This window comes from Anomaloglossus baeobatrachus, chromosome 1 (assembly GCF_048569485.1).
Source record: "Anomaloglossus baeobatrachus isolate aAnoBae1 chromosome 1, aAnoBae1.hap1, whole genome shotgun sequence".
Classification (NCBI taxonomy): Eukaryota; Metazoa; Chordata; class Amphibia; order Anura; family Aromobatidae; genus Anomaloglossus; species Anomaloglossus baeobatrachus.
Window position 1 is genome coordinate 556254284 of NC_134353.1, and position 16885 is coordinate 556271168.

General features: G+C 39.9%; 1 protein-coding gene across 5 annotated transcripts in view; it reads right to left on the reverse strand.

The window, feature by feature from the left end:
* LINGO2 (leucine rich repeat and Ig domain containing 2) overlaps positions 1-16885 on the reverse strand; it is a 2307572-nt gene that overhangs the window by 1542737 nt on the left and 747950 nt on the right. For all 5 annotated transcript variants that reach the window (XR_012724629.1, XM_075316936.1, XM_075316938.1 and 2 more), the window contains one exon: positions 265-330. The gene's annotated coding sequence lies outside the window, so the exon portion shown is untranslated. The remainder of the gene's footprint in view (positions 1-264; positions 331-16885) is intronic.

The window sequence follows — 16885 nt, forward strand, 5'->3', positions numbered from 1 at the left end:
AATTGAAATTGCAGGAAGAATAAAAGATATTCTGATCATAACCCTCTTTTAAGAGAATAGGTGATAATTGGGCTTATTTCTTAAATATAGAGCTCTGTGCTCGTAGCTTGTATACTGTAGCTAATAGATAGTGTCGTGTAGTCTCTTTACAGGCTCTTTCACTCTATAAAGTTATAATGAGAATGTGCTGTTAATAAGACAAAATTATAACTGGCAACAATATTAGGAAATTAAGCTTTCGAATTATCGATCTTCCTTGCTTACCTGACATGCTCAAGATCCAGTTTGCAGACCCACTGCTATTGAACTGTGACTCAAAACCAATGGGACCTGTTTGAAGACGAACAAACAATTGGTTCATTATTCTTTTTCTATGTCTGTGAGGCAAATTCATGTAAAGCAAAAATTGACAATAACAGGTAATCTATAACGTTCTCTGTTTTGCCTGCAGAAAAGTTGACGAGAATGCCTGTGTAAGAACAAACATTCAATAGTTGTTTTCTTATCATGTCTTTGTAGTATAACTACTGTAGAGGACAAGTTGATATTTTCACTTCTGCTACTAGAGTATCAAATATTAATTATGAATATATATTCTAAAAGTGAGAACTGGTTTGAAGCCATTCATAATCACACACAAAATTCATATTTTTAAGATAGATAAACTAAAAGGGTATAAACCACGCTGCCACCAGAAGAATTAATGTTGAGTTTATTTGTTACAGGTCGACGCGTTTCTGGGCGCTACGTTCCCTTCATCAGGACCAAAGAAATACAATAAGATGTTGTATTTCTTTGGTCCTGATGAAGGGGACGTAGCTCCCAGAAACGCGTTGATCTGTAACAAATAAACTTAACATTAATTAATCTGGTGTCAGCGTGGTTTATACCCTTTTAGTTTTTCTTTCTTAAGAATATCTATGTGGGTACTGCGGCAGCCACCATTATCTCTTCAGGCTTACAGAGCGGTTGTGCCTTTCACAACCCTGCCAGGTGAGTGATTTTTCAGTCTGTACCTCACTCTTTAACCAGATAAGACCCTACTTGCGCTCTCCATTATTTTACAAAATCATATCTATGATAGCTAAGACAAACCAGCTGTCTACTAATATGACATCATTTGTAAGTTAGTGATTACATGGCTTTTTTAGATGTCAGTAATTCTCCAAATTGTTCTAGCCATGATTTTCATTTACAGTTGTGCTCAAAAGTTCATATACCCCGGCAGATTTTTTGCTACCTTGGCCTTTTTCAGAGAATATGAATGATAACACACAATCTTTTTTTCCACTCATGGTTAGTGGTTGGGTGAAGCCATTTATGGTCAAACTACTGTGTCTTCTCTTTTAAATCATAATGACAACCAAAAACATCCATATGACCCTGATCAAAAGTTCACATACCCCAGTTCTTGATACTGTGTATTGCCCCCTCTAACATCAATGACAGCTAGTCTTTTGTGATAGTTGTGGTTGAGTTGTGGTTGAGGTCGTTTTCTTTTTCTTTTTAATGGATGGCAATGACAATTTAGTCTATACTAGGTATAGTTGTACCATCTTTCTATACTATGTATATTTATTGTATCCATCTTTATAGGAATAGTGAACTACCATCCTTTTTATACTGTGTATATGTACTATACCCATGTTTACAACAATAGTGAATTATCACTCTTTATCCTGGGAATCCCTGTTGTCAGCGTCCCTCTTGCTAAGTGTGCCGCTCGCCAATACCTTAATAAAGACTCACTGATTGCATTTTGGGCTTTCTGGTCATTTTTTCCTCTTGTTTTTGATGAAGGATAATGAGCAGCCCTGGAAGTAGTATGAGTGGAGCCGGCGGCAGCCTCGCAAGAGACTTGGTAAGTATAACATGCCTGCAATCCCCTTTATATTTCCTTTATTTTTTTAATTAATTGAGTAACCGAGTGAAATCATTATACTGAGTTCCTTGAGAACTTTGGGCCTGGAATCAGTACTTGGGTACTTTTGAATCCAGACTTTTACAGTCCTGGTCCGCCCTTCACTACATATAGCAATATTGTGTTCTACAGCAATTAATGAAGTGCACTGAACATTAATTAAGCACCTGCTGCATCTGTGGATAAGAGCTAATGAAGGGAAATCCACTTTGGATCCATAAAACTGATAACCAGCATGTTTTACTTGGAGGGAAATTGTATATGAAAAATTTCTTAGTCTAGGAACCAGTTGCAGGAAATTTAATAAGCCCGCTAAACATTAGCCTCAAAGTAAGTGTGACATGTATTTTTAACTCAAAGCAATCATCAACATATGTGAAAGAAAAAAATCCTTAGAGCCTTAAATAGTGCCTTTCCTATGGCAAATTGATTTGAAATTACAGATATATTTACATTTATACTGGTTAGTAAGATGTTCACTATATGGTTCCTCCTAATGTTTCTCATCAAACAAGTAAACTTGACCTCTAAAGCTCATGCTATTCATACTGGTATAACTATATAGGAATGATGTTAAATTTTAAAATTCACAGTTATGAAATTTTTGTAAAAGCCAAATGATAAATTGTTACATTTGTTCATATATTTCAATAAGACATTTTTACATGTACAACACTATTCATTCACACTAGACAGCAAGATATCAGCATGCAATAGGATACAGGATTCTTTACAGCACAAGGAGACTCAAGGACACAAAAGCCTTGAAGATATATCATAGTCGAGAAATTGACTCATCCAGAGGATATCAATTTTTAGTATCAATTTCACATTGGATTGTCAAATTAGAGAAACATGCTTCAAATCCCTTAATTTAGAAAAGATACATAACCTTGGTAGTGGCTATCACCCTGAAAATCCATAAAGTAGTTTAACTGAAGAAACACTATGCGATTATATACTCTCTTTTCACAGGTTTATTGCATTTATTGCATTTATGAAGAGCTTCCTGTTGTGCTCAGATTAACTCCTGTAAACAGTTTGGTTTATGGTTTCTTTTAGAGCACATAATTGCAAAGAATAAATTCAAATGCGGTAGCATGGTTGGAGGTCTGGTCATACTGAAATATCTCTGGGAAATAAATATTGGAAAACTGACTTTATGATAATCTATGGAATACTATCTATGGTAGAAAATATCAAAATTGTTCTATAAGAATTCATATGTTGTTTACAATTATTTAATGAAATTCTCAGGTTTATTTGTTTTAGAAATTTAATGGGGGCAATCAATGGTATTCTATGTACCTTATCCTTGTATAGTTATTAGAAGGTTAATGAGTAGTACATGACATAACCTGTGCAATAGAACCATAAGATAGCTTGCGGGCTCATACAATGTATTGAAAATATTAACTTCTCTTCTACATTTATTTGTCTTACAGATTTTATGTATACATTAAACACAAGTACACTAACGAGCAAAAGGGTAACAATGTTTTGAACTTTTGACTTTCAAGCTCCATATCTTACCATCCAATAAAGTTTTGAGCATAAGACTAACTTCATTTTATAGACAATCATCTTGGCTATCTCATAAATAAATTTCACTTGCAAATTTTTAGCATATGATTAGTTATGTAGATTTCAGTCATGTTGCTGCAATGTTATGGTTTTGCTCCTAAAAATGTAAATTATATTTTTTACTAGCTGTAGTACCCGGCATTGCCCAGGATAGTAACTGTCTTTATCTCTCTCCCAGTCTCTGTCTGTCTGTCTCTGTCTGTCTTTCTGTCTCTTTCCCTGTCTGTCTCGGTGTGTCTGTCTGTTTCTATGTCTCTGTCTGTCTCTGCATCATTCTCCCTGTCTTTCTCTATCTCTGTCTGTCTCTCTCTCTCTGTGTCTGTCTGTCTTTCTCTATATCTTTCTGCATCTATCTCTTTCCCTGCCTGTCTCTTTCCCCGCCTGTCTCTTTCCCCGCCTGTCTCTTTCCCCATCTGTGTCTTTCCAGGTCTGTCTCTTTCTAGGTCTGTCTCTTTCCAGGTCTGTCTCTTTCCCAGTCTGTCTCTTTCCCTGTCTGTCTTTCCCTGTCTCTCTGTCATTCTCTTTCCCTGTCTGCCTGTCTCTGTCTGTCTCTTTCCCTATCTGTCTCTTTGCCCGTCTGTCTGCATGCCTGTGTCTCTTTCCCCGCCTGTCTCTTTCCAGGTCTGTCTCTTTCCAGGTATGTCTCTTTCACAGGTCTGTTTCTTTCCCAGGTCTGTCTCTTTCCCCATCTGTCTCTTTCCCCATCTGTCTTTGTCTGTCTCTCTGCCTCTCTCTTTTGCTGTCTGTCTCTTTCCCTGTCTGCCTGTCTCTGTCTGTCTCTATCTCTTTGTCTCTTTCCTTGTCTGTCTCTTTTCAGGTCTGTCTCTTTCCAGGTCTGTCTCTTTCCTCGTTTGTCTCTTTCCCTGTCTCTTTCCCTGTCTATCTTTCCCTGTCTCTCTGTCTGTCTCTTTCACTCTCTGCCTGTATCTGTCTGTCTCTTTCCCCATCTGTCTCTTTCCCAGTCTGTCTCTTTCCCCGTCTGTCCCTTTCCCCATCAGTCTCTTTCCCTGTCTGTCTCTGTCTATCTCTGTCTGTCTCTCTGTTTCTGTCTCTCTGTCTGTATCTATCTCTCTGTCTCTTTCCCTGTCTGTCTCTTTCCCTGCCTGTCTTTCCCTCTCTCTGTCTGTCTCTTTCACTCTCTGCCTGTATCTGTCTGTGTCTTTCCCCTTCTCTTTCCCTGTCTGTCTCTTTCTCCGTCTGTCTCTTTCCCCATCACTCTATTTCCCTGTCTGGCTCTGTCTATCTCTGTCTGTCTCTTGGTTTCTGTCTGTCTCTCTGTCTGTATCTATCTCTCTCTGTCTCTTTCCCCGTCTGTCTCTTTCCCCGTCTGTCTCTTTCCCTATCTCTTTCCCTGTCTGTCTCTTTTCCTGTCTGCCGGTCTCTGTCTCTTTCCCACTCTGTCTCTTTCCCCATCTGTCTCTTTCCCCATCTGTCTCTTTCCCCGTCTGTTTCTTTCCCTGTTTGTCTTTGTCTACCTCTGTCTGTCTCTCTGTCTGTCTCTATCTTTCTCTTTCCCTGTCTGTCTCTATCCGTCTCTCCACCGATATCATATTACCTTACATGTAATCTTCTAATACTATGAATGTCTTTTGTTCCTATAGCAGCCAATCACAGCTGCTAATAATAGCCTGTGGCTTCCAGCTCCATTGACTTTATTGGAGGCAGGTTTTTTTGGAGAGTAACTGTAAAGCGTTGGGTTAAATTTTCCCGTCAAAACATAATCTATGATGTTCCCTTAGTCACATGAGGTATCTGTGCAAAATTTCGTGATTGTAAATGCGTCGGTGCGGATTCCTTTAGCGGACATACGTACACACATACGTACAATCATACACTCATCTTTATATATTAGATTATTTTGTAAGTATTCTCTAAGTCCACCTTTGCCTGTCAACACTACCTTAACCCTTCTGGGTATGATTTTGATCATATCTCAGCCAAAATCTGATCCCAGGACTTTTACGCACATTCCCAACTTTAGTGCATACTGTTCAACTCATTTGGGTATATATACATCTTTTTCTTCTTCTCACAAGTGTTTGATGGAGTTGAGGTCCAGGGACTGTGGAGGCCAATTCAGTACCTCTACTTCACTGTCATTTAACTACTTCTTTACCAATCTTAACATATGCTTCGGGTCGGTGCCCTGCTGGAACACTATGTTGTCCTTTTCACACCCATAGTACTTGAGTGTGTGAAGTAACTCAACTTGTAGGATACTCACATATAGCTCAGCATTGAGACCACTATTGATCCTAGTCAGGTATCTAATGCCTATGGCTGTTAAAGAACCCCAATTCATCAGACTTCCTCCACCGAACTTATTAGTTCCATCAATAACTTGTTCCATTAGCCCTTTTTCCCTTGTTTCTTCCAGACCTATTTGCACCCATTAGAGCTTAATCTATTGACTTTTGACTCATTGCATAAAGTTATCTGTTTCCTATTCTCTACTGTACCCATTTTGTACTTAAAGGGCAAACTTGAACTAATGCTTCTTATGATGATAGTGCAGTGAAGGCTTTTTCATCTTTTTTGGACCATCATGCCAGACTTGTGTAACATGCATCGCATGGTGCTTGCATGGACATCTGTGATCTGATATGAAGCATACAAGCCACCTCCACTGCCATGTTTGTTATGCCAGAAGTTATAGACCTTGTGATGAGCCAACTTGTTGCCGCCAATATTTTGCCTGGAAGTCCCCCTCTTGGTTTTGAATGGGTGGATGAATTTTATTGTGTATACTTTCATCTGTCATAGCAGTCTCATGATGGAGTACGGCAATTTTGTTGGCCAAGAGACTGCTATTGAAGATCTGAATGATGCTCGTTCTCTTTTCTTTGGAAATCGTCTTTATGGCTGCTAAGCAATGACCTTTCACTTTTGAATCGCTCTCATAACACAAGAAGTTATTAAGGAAAGGGAGAATTGGTTTTATTTTGTAGTTTACAGGAAGAAAAAAATATTTCCACACCACAGAAGTAATACAGTGACATAACAAAAATCTGCATAAGTAATCATATACTAAATAGTGATGAGCGAGCATGCTTGTTACTACTCGGTACTCACACGAGTATCACTGTACTCGGGCTACTCGGCGGGTACCGAGTAATTTTGCAATACTCGTGCTTTACTCGTGGTCTTCATCCCTGCATGTTGGCGCTCTTTTGAGAGCCAGCCCTCATGCAGGGATTGGCTGGCAGACCACTGCAATGCCACAGGCCTGTTAGTTGTGGAATTGCAGTGATTGGCTGGCCTGCACAGCGTGACCGAGCCTTTATACCGGCCGGCGCGCTGTGCTCTGTACACAGCCATCTCATATTCCCTGCTTTCCACGCCCACAGGCGCCTATGATTGGTTGCAGTGAGACACGCCCCCACGCTGAGTGACAGGTGTCACACTGCACCCAATCACAGCAGCCGGTGGGCGGGTCTATACTGTGCAGTAAAATAAATAAATAAATAATTAAAAAAAACGGCGTGCGGTCCCCCCAATTTTAATACCAGCCAGATAAAGCCATACAGCTGAAGGCTGGTATTCTCAGGATGGGGAGCTCCACGTTATGGGGAGCCCCCCACCCTAACAATATCAGTCAGCAGCTGCCCAGAATTGCCGCATACATTATATGCGACAGTTCTGGGGCTGTACCCGGCTCTTCCTGATTTACCCTAGTGCGTTGGCAAATCGGGGTAATAAGGAGTTAATGGCAGCCCATAGCTGCCACTAAATCCTAGATTAATCATGTCAGGTGTCTCCCCGAGATTCCTTCCATGATTAATCTGTAAATTACAGTTTTAAAACACACACACCCGAAAAATCCTTTATTAGAAATAAAAAACACTAACAAAGTCCCTCATTACCAATTTATTAACCCCGACAAACCCTCCATGTCCGGCGTACTCCACGGACTCCGGCGTCGCGTCCAGCTCTGCTGCATGGAAGTGACAGGAGCTGCAGAAGACACCGCCGCTCCGGTCACCTCCACGCAGCTAATGAAGGGAATAGCGCGATCAGCTGCTGTCAGTCAGGTAACTCCCGGCCACCGCTGGATCCAGCGGTGGCCGCGATTAACCTCAGTGACAGCAGCTGATCGCTATACTCACCTCAGTTGGTGCATGGAGCTGACTGGAGCGGCGGTGAGTAGCGAGATCAGCTGAGATGTCACTGAGGTTACCCGCGGCCACCGCTGCATCCACCGCTGGATCCAGGTAACCTCAGTGACAGCTCAGCTGATCGCTATACTCATCTCATTAGCTGCGTGGAGGTGACCGGAGCGGCGGTGTATTCTGCAGCTCCTGTCACTTCCATGCAGCAGAGCTGGACGCGACGCTGGAGGACTGTGGAGTACGCCGGACATGGAGGGTTTGTCGGGGTTAATAAATTGGTAATGAGGGACTTTGTTAGTGTTTTTTATTTCTAATAAAGGATTTTTCGGGTGTGTGTGTTTTTTAACTGTAATTTACAGATTAATCATGGAAGGAATCTCGGGGAGACACCTGACATGATTAATCTAGGATTTAGTGGCAGCTATGGGCTGCCATTAACTCCTTATTACCCCGATTTGCCAACGCACTAGGGTAAATCGGAAAGAGCCGGGTACAGCCCCAGAACTGTCGCATCTAATGTATGCGGCAATTCTGGGCGGCTGCTGACTGATATTGTTAGGGTGGGGGGCTCCCCATAACGTGGAGCTCCCCATCCTGAGAATACCAGCCTTCAGCCGTATGGCTTTATCTGGCTGGTATTAAAATTGGGGGGACCGCACGCCGTTTTTTTTAATTATTTAATTATTTATTTCACTGCACAGTATACACACACCGGCTGCTGTGATTGGGTGCAGTGAGACAGCTGTCACTCAGTGTGGGAGCGTGTCTCACTGCAACCAATCATAGGCGCCGAAAAGCAGGAAAGCAGGGAATAGGAGATTGATTAATGAGCGGCCGGCTTTTTCAAAAGAGGAAAAGCCACCGGAGTTTGAACAGCTGTGCAGCGCCGCGGCAGTGATCGGGGAACGGTAAGTAAGAGAGAGGGGGGGGAACTGACCGACAGACTGTGAGAGGGGGACAGACAAGACAGAGAGAGACAGACCGACGGACTGAGGGAGATAGAATAAAAAAAAAAAAATGACCGACATCGCTAGTAAAAAGCACAAAACGTGCGTTTTGGACATCGGAGTGCCACACAAGGTTTTCATGTAAAATCTTTCATGTATTAATCTCAAAAAGTAACATACACCAGCTCTATCTCACTATTGGGTATGTGCCCTTAACATTTCCGCCATGAAAATTCATTTTGGGGTCATTTTGGAAGGTTTTCTGGTGAGTCCGTAAAAATGGCGTAAAACTTGGACAAAATTGTTCACAGCTGTGACTTTTGAGTGATAAATGCTTCAATGGGTCTTCCCCATGCTGATGCCATGTCATTTGAGCACTCTTCTGAGACTTTTGTGACATTTTTAGGGTTTCTACATGCTGCCGGGGGGTCATTTCACAAAAATACTCGGGTCTCCCATAGGATAACATTGGGCTCGGTGCTCGGGCCGAGTACACGAGTATCTTGGGAGGCTCGGCCCGAGCTTCGAGCACCCGAGCTTTTTAGTACTCGCTCATCACTAATACTAAATAGTTGCAAGAAAAATGTATGTATTTGTTAGCGAAAATTACTTCCTATAACATACTGAAAGTCTCAAAGCTGTGAGTTATGGAGCCTGAAAGTCAAAAATTAAAAACATTATTACCCTTTTGCTTGTCAGAGTACATTTCATGTTTCCCCACATATTTGGTCTTTCTTAACATGTTTTCAACCCAACATATCTCAAAATGTATGGTGCACAACAATAAAGAAACATTGAATGAGTACACCCGAACAGATTTGTCAGAAAACCTTTAATTTCCAAATGAGAATTAACATTTTTTTGGGATACCTTACTATAAAAATAACCACAATTGAGGGCCATTGAATGCTAACAACATTTGTTATTTTCCAGAACAAAAAAGTAATTTTCCTAACAAATTCTATCAGGACCATTTTACAGAAATGAATACACCTCAATGAACGTCTTCATTTCAAAGCTAAAGTTTAGACTACAAAATTCTAATTGACAGGATTTTAACAATAGTTAAGTCTATTTATTCATTAAACAGGTTTTCAGCAGACAGTTTACTATAAAAGGGCAAAAAATCACTTTCCCATTTTATGCTGTCTACAAGAGAAGAGAAATGCCACAGGGCCTTGGTAAGTTATCAAAAATGGAGATGATCTCACTCCATTTATAAAAACAATTTAAATAAATAATTAAAAAAAAACGTGGCTCTGATCTATTTTTGATAGCCAGGCAGTGTAAAGCAGACAGCTAGGGGCTGATATTTTCAGGTTGGGAGGGCCCATGGTTATTTTCCAGAAATGGAAAATCCATTGGATATGCAAATTCTGGCACTTTGCCTGGCTTTTTCCAATTGCCCCAATGCAGTGTCAATCAGCGTAATAATTTTGGGGATGATTTCAGCTTTGAATTGACAGATGACATCAATCCCAGAGTTTAGAAATTTATAGGCATCTATCAGAAACCCCCATTACTAACTCAGAAAGTATAGTGTTAGCAAAAACACAGACACACCCCCTCATTCCTTCTTGTGTTATTAAGCGACCTACAGTCTCCCAAGCAGCTGCACGCTCTATCTCTACACTGATACAATACAGGCTTCGGGCGCAATGTGCACAAAATGGTGGCAGATGGTCTTTTAGAGACCCTATGATGCTGAGCGGCCAGCCAATCACAGTAATGCCATAACCAAGAAGGCTGCAGCATTACTGTGATTGGTTAAGAAGCCCAGCATGTTTATAGGCTGCAAATCAAGCGCCAAAACGACTGGGCGGGACGTCCGAATATAGCGAGGCGAATACATTATTACTTGCAGTATATCGAATAGCCTGAATACCGCACTATTCTGCGAATAGCAAATAGTAACGAATACACTCGCTCATCACTAGTAATAAAGTTATATTATTAAACTTACTTTGATGTTATGGGTTAAAAATATGTTCTGTGAAACTCCATCATTTCAGGAATTGTTCTTATGTTCAGTGAGATATTGATTAAAATCTTATTTTTCTTTTTAAAAGAGGTGTACTCATTTATGCTGAACACTTTAAGACAACTGCAAACCCTGATGAATGATATCTGTTCAATTTGCCACCTGTTGACCATTTGTCTCCTATGTTCTAAAATGTATATAGATGTGGCATTTTCTAAGTTGACACACATGCCGCAATGTAGAAAAGTATCTTAATGCAGAAAACAGTAACTTGATACTAAACTCAACATGTTTAATGGCTTATATTGTGGGGTTATAATTTTGGTTTTATGCAAGGTTCTGCAATTACGTGACCCACTAAGTTTTTGTAATAACTGATTTTTACACAATGTACAATAAATTAAAAGCTAAATGGTAGTCCTGTGCTAGTATATAAAAAAAATTATTCCCTTCCCTAAATTTTCAGTTGTAAAAAATTGAGTCAAATTCATTAAGAGCAGCATGAACATCACCATTCTTGGTGAGGGGGGATTAAACACTCATTCAAGTGGTGCACACCTTTAAATAGGTCTGGGGCATCTGTCAATTGACCTGCACCTATGTGTGCCCTCGCCAGAAATCTTGCTTCAGTAGTGGGCTGGACTAAAATGTCTGAAATAAGGTTTACAATGGCTCATCATGAATTAGATGACCTGCGACCCTCACGCACAAGATCTGCCCAATTTGGTGAAGCTGGAAGAGATTAGTGTTAACTTTTCTTGTGCAGCTACACTTTGTGCAAGAATTGTGGGATTTTTTTTATAGTGAATTATGACAGAATTCTGACATAATTGATTTGATTTGATTTCCTTTAAAGAAAATGTGTCAGCAAGAATAACCTTCATAAACCATGTAGATGGCCATGTGCGTCATAGAATGCTGAATAAAATCCTTACCTTGATATCTATGATCTGATTTCTTTTTACAGAGAATTCTACATTTTTCTTAATATGTAAATGATCTTTTAACATCTATGGGCTGGACAATGACATCTCTGAGAATCTGTCTCCAGAGCTTGTTTTAAATAAAAGGGGTCTCTACGCCTTTGATCTACATCTTATACAGATAATGTCTCGTTTCATTTAATATAAGCTCGGATTCTCCAGAAAATCTATGTACAGTTCATAGATCTCAACACCTTATTAATATATTAGAAAGCATGAAGATTTATTTGGGCCCTATTGGATATATTGGACATAATATATATACATATATATATATATATATATATATATATATATATATATACTGTATATATCTATATACCGTGTTTTTTGCTTTATAAGATGCACCTGATTATAAGACGCATCCCCAAATTTGGTGAAGGAAAAGAGATTTTTTTTTAATGTTAAATGGGGTCCATCTTATAATGCCAGTGACCGTCTAACAAATCATATAGAGTATATGTCCCTCATAGCCCCCATCCTAAAATTAGCCCCCCTTAATCTGGATATTGCCCCCTTATATTGAATATAGCCCCCTTGTGCTGGGACACGTCCCCCTGTGCTGCCCATAGCCCCTATAGTAGGCAAATCTCCCCTGTGTTTGATATGGCCACCATACAGCTGCCCACGGCCCCTATAGATGGCACATCTTCCCTGTGTTTGATATGGCCCCCCCATACAGCTGCCCATGGCCCCTATAGATGGCACATCTCCCCTGTGTTAGATATGCCCCCATGCTGCTGCCCATAATAAAATAAAACACTCTTTCCTTACTTTCTCAGCGCTGTCCCTCCTCGCAGTTGAGCTCCAGCTTCCTTACTTCCTGGTTCTTGCTGCCGGTCATGTGATATCATGAGGCAGAGTGATATCATCTCTTTGTGCCTTATCACAGACAGCAGCAGCTTGAGACTGGAGATCAGGAGTTAAGTAAAGCTTTTTTATTTTACTATGGGCAGCAGCACGGGGGCCATATCTAACACAGGAGGATCATGTGCGATTAAAGGAGGGTGCAGGCAGATATAATATGCCCCGCTGCCCCAGCCCCTCAGTGCGATGTAATTTCAACACCACACTGATGGACAGCGGCTGTGTATATTATATGAGCGGGAGCCGGAGATCTAACACTGCCGCTCGCAGCTTTCCCTGCCCCCAGCAGTGCTCCAGAGCGGACCCTGCAATATATATAATATATATATATATATATATATATATATATATATATATACTGCAGATATATATATATATATATATATTTAAAACAGAAGGAAAACAGGGGTTCCCTTGCTGGTTTCCCATGCTGGTACTAACCTGACTTCAAATTGGACTGACTGCACCTTTACAACTGTTTACAGGTGCGTATCTGTACGTGATGTGAAATATATGAGAAAAAAAGGAACAGTCGCACACTGTAAAACCACAATAAGTTCTACCTAATAAATATTTTTGGAGGTATTTAGAAATTAAAATGGCCATTGTAATACTTGCCCAGCACCCCTTCACGGTAATACTAGCCCAGCAAAGGAGGGTGCCTTGAAGGGGCGCTGGGCTAGTATTACAATGGCCATTTTAGTAGTCTAAATACCTCCAAAAATATTTATTAGGTAGAATTTATTGTGGTTCTTCAGTGTACGACTGTTCTTCTTCTTCTCATATATATATACATATAGATAAAAATAATATTGGATCATAGATACAGTATCAAGGTATCATTATATTCTGCTTCCAATGATGTACATGCTCATAAAGATGGCTTAAGGAAGTTGATCCTTCTGACAGATCCCCATTAATATGTTCTTCCCATGACTTACAGCAATTGACATTTTGAAAATATTTAAATATAACTTTATTTATAAATATATTAATAAATAAAAAAGTAAAGAATCAGAAATACAGATTAAATAAAAATGCCACATACTTCAATGACAGTTCAAAGCAATATTGTAAAAGTTTCTGTTCAAAATGTTCATTTCTTTCAAAGAAGAAGTGTAACATCTGAAAATGGAGAGCACGGCAAACATTTTTCCTGCCTTTGGCTATACCTGACCCTCATCATTTGTTATAAAGACTGGCCAGGAATGATGCCTCTCAAAGTGACAAGAGAGAACTGACATCCAGACATTGCACAGTCCCTGAAGCAATCACGAAACCAAACTGCCACATGTCATTACCAAGATACTGAGGAATGAACATAGTTTCCTTAGTTAACTAAGCGTTAATTTACCAGACTTGTAAACAACAACTTGAAAATATTTCTATAGGCATCATCAAAAGTTCTTGGCGTGAAAAATGTAAATTCTCAGACAAAAGGGCATCACAAACTATAGCAAATTACAATAATCAATCTAATGTTCATTTTTTTCGTTCTGAATCTGTATGATAGGTCTCTATTCACTGAGATGTAATTAACACAATTAACATTTTGGAGAATAATTGCCTTAAATGTTTCTTTCCCAGAATTAATATGTCATATTTTTTTTTAATGTGCCTTCTGCATGAAATGTCTAATACACAAAATTTAAAATGAGTTTGTTTGTTTTGCGCTTTATAGATGGTTAATTTTTGCAATAATTTACTTTCCTCAAAGATAAAGGGGTCAAACCATTAACTTCATATTACTTATCTCAGTTGGAATATTATGTAAAAAAACTTTACTTGGGGTGGCACGGTGGCTCAGTGGTTAGCATTGCAGCACTGGTGTCCTGGGTTCAAATCCCACCAAGAGCAACATCTGCAAGGAGTTTATTTGTCCTCCCCGTGTTTACGTTGATTTCATCCGGTTTCCTCCTCCACTCCAAAGACATACTGATAGGGAATTTAGATTGTGAGCCCCAATGCGGACAGTGTTGCCAATGTATGTGAAGTGCTGCGGAGTCAATAGCAGTATATACTGTAAGTGAAAAAATATTATGTGTGTATATATATAAAGTACAGACCAAAAGTTTGGACACACCTTCTCATCTCTAGAACAACTGTTAAGAGGAGACTTTGTGCAGCAGGCATTCATGGTAAAATAGCTGCTAGGAAACCACTGCTAAGGACAGGCAACAAGCAGAAGAGGCTTGTTTGGGCTAAAGAACACAAGGAATGGACGTTAGACTAGTGGAAATCTGTGCTTTGGTCTGATGTGTCCAAATTTGAGATCTTTGGATCCAACCACCTTGTCTTTGTAGAAAAGGTGAACAGATGAACTCTACATGCCTGGTTCCCACCGTGAAGCATGGAGGAGGAGGTGTGATGGTGTGGGGGTGCTTTTCTCGTGACACTGATGGGGATTTATTCAAAATTGAAGGCATACAGAACCAGCATGCCTACCACAGCATCTTGCAGCGGCGTGCTATTCCATCCGGTTTGCAATTAGTTGGACCATCATTTATTTTTCAACAGCACAATGACCCCAAACACACCTCCAGGCTGTGTAAGGGCTATTTAACTAAGAAGGAGAGTGATGGGGTGCTACGCCAGATGACCTGGCCTCCACAGTCACCAGACCTGAACCCAATTGAGATGGTTTGGGGTGAGCTGGACCGCAGAGTGAAGGCAAAAGGGCCAACAAGTGCTAAGCATCTTTGGGAACTCCTTTAAGACTGTTGGAAAACCATTTCCGGTGACTACCTCTTGAAGCTCATCAAGAGAATGCCAAGAGTGTGCAAAACAGTAATCAAAGCAAAAGGTGGCTACTTTGAAGAACCTAGAATATAAGACATATTTTCAGTTGTTTCACAATTTTTTAAGTATTTCATTCCACATGTTTTAATTCATAGATTTGATGTCTTCAATGTGAATCTACAATTTTCAGAGTCATGAAAATAAAGAAAACTCACTGAATGAGAATGTGTGTCCAAACGTTTGGTCTGTACTGTATATATATATATATATATATAGTTTTGTAACTTTTTGGAAATAATTTCTCCTGTGTTTATACACTGTACTGTTCTGATATACCTCCTATGGCATCTATCTTCATGTCTCAATGTCCACTTAGCAAGTTTAGTTTTAGTGGTCTCACGCATGCAGCATTCCAGTCCTATTGCCAAAATTCTCCTCATTTTTGCAATTGTGCAGGTAAGACACTAAGATGTGACTTCTTAAAGCTAATATGAACAAAAACATTAGCTGGATGTTCTGAAATGTATACATTATACTGCTCAGTGGAATTTAACAGAGAAATCTACTCATGAAACAATGTATTTAATATAAAATCAGCTTTGCAATTATGTTAGACATTGCCTGACCTAGTGTTTCTCAACAAATGCTTCCTTTAACTGTAGGGATCCTTCAAACGTGGTCAGAGGTTTCCCAGAAAACAGTACTGTGGTAATTTGTACTGCTCAGGAAGTAATAATTTAATTGTAGCTTGCTTGAAGACTCATAGAAGTCCTGGGGACAAACTGCTATCTATAAACCTATGCCAAAGTATATGCTATAGAATGCCTTTACCGGCCTATATACCATGTTTCTTTATATTGTGAATGTGATTTGGGGTAGCTTGGAAATATTCTTTTTCATGCTTTGCTGTCAGTGGTTAGCATGGTTGCATTGTGACACTGGTGTTCATAATATCATAGTATCATAGTTTTTAAGGTTGAAGGGAGACTCTAAGTCCATCTAGTTCAACCCGTAGCCTAACATGTTGATCCAGAGGAAGGCAAAAAACCCCCCAATGTGCCAAACAAGTTCCAATGGGGAAAAAAATTCCTTCCTGACTCCACATCCGGCAATCAGACTAGTTCCCTGGATTAATACCCTGTCATAAAATCTAATATACATAACAGGTAATATTAAATTTTTCAAGAAAGGCATCCAGGCTCTGCTTAAATGTTAGTAGTGAATCACTCATTGCAACATCATGCGGCAGAGAGTTCCACAGTCTCACTGCTCGTACAGTAAAGAATCCTCGTCTGTGATTATGATTAAACCTTCTTTCCTCAAGACGTAGCGGATGCCCCCGTGTTCCAGTCGCAGGCCTAGGTGTAAAAAGATCTTTGGAAAGGTCTCTGTACTGTCCCCTCATATATTTATACATTGTGATTAGATCCCCCCTAAGCCTTCGTTTTTCCAAACTAAATAACCCCAAGTTTAATAACCTGTCTTGGTATTGCAGCCCACCCATTCCTCTAATAATCTTGGTCGCTCTTCTCTGCACCCTCTCCAGTTCAGCTATGTCCTTCTTATATATCGGTGACCAGAATTGTACACAGTATTCTAAGTGCGGTCGCACTAGTGACTTGTACAGAGGTAGAACTATATTTTTTTCATGAACACTTATACCTCTTTTAATACATCCCATTATTTTATTAGCCCTGGCAGCAGCTGCCTGACACTGTCCACTAAAGTGAAGTTTACCATCCACCCATACACCC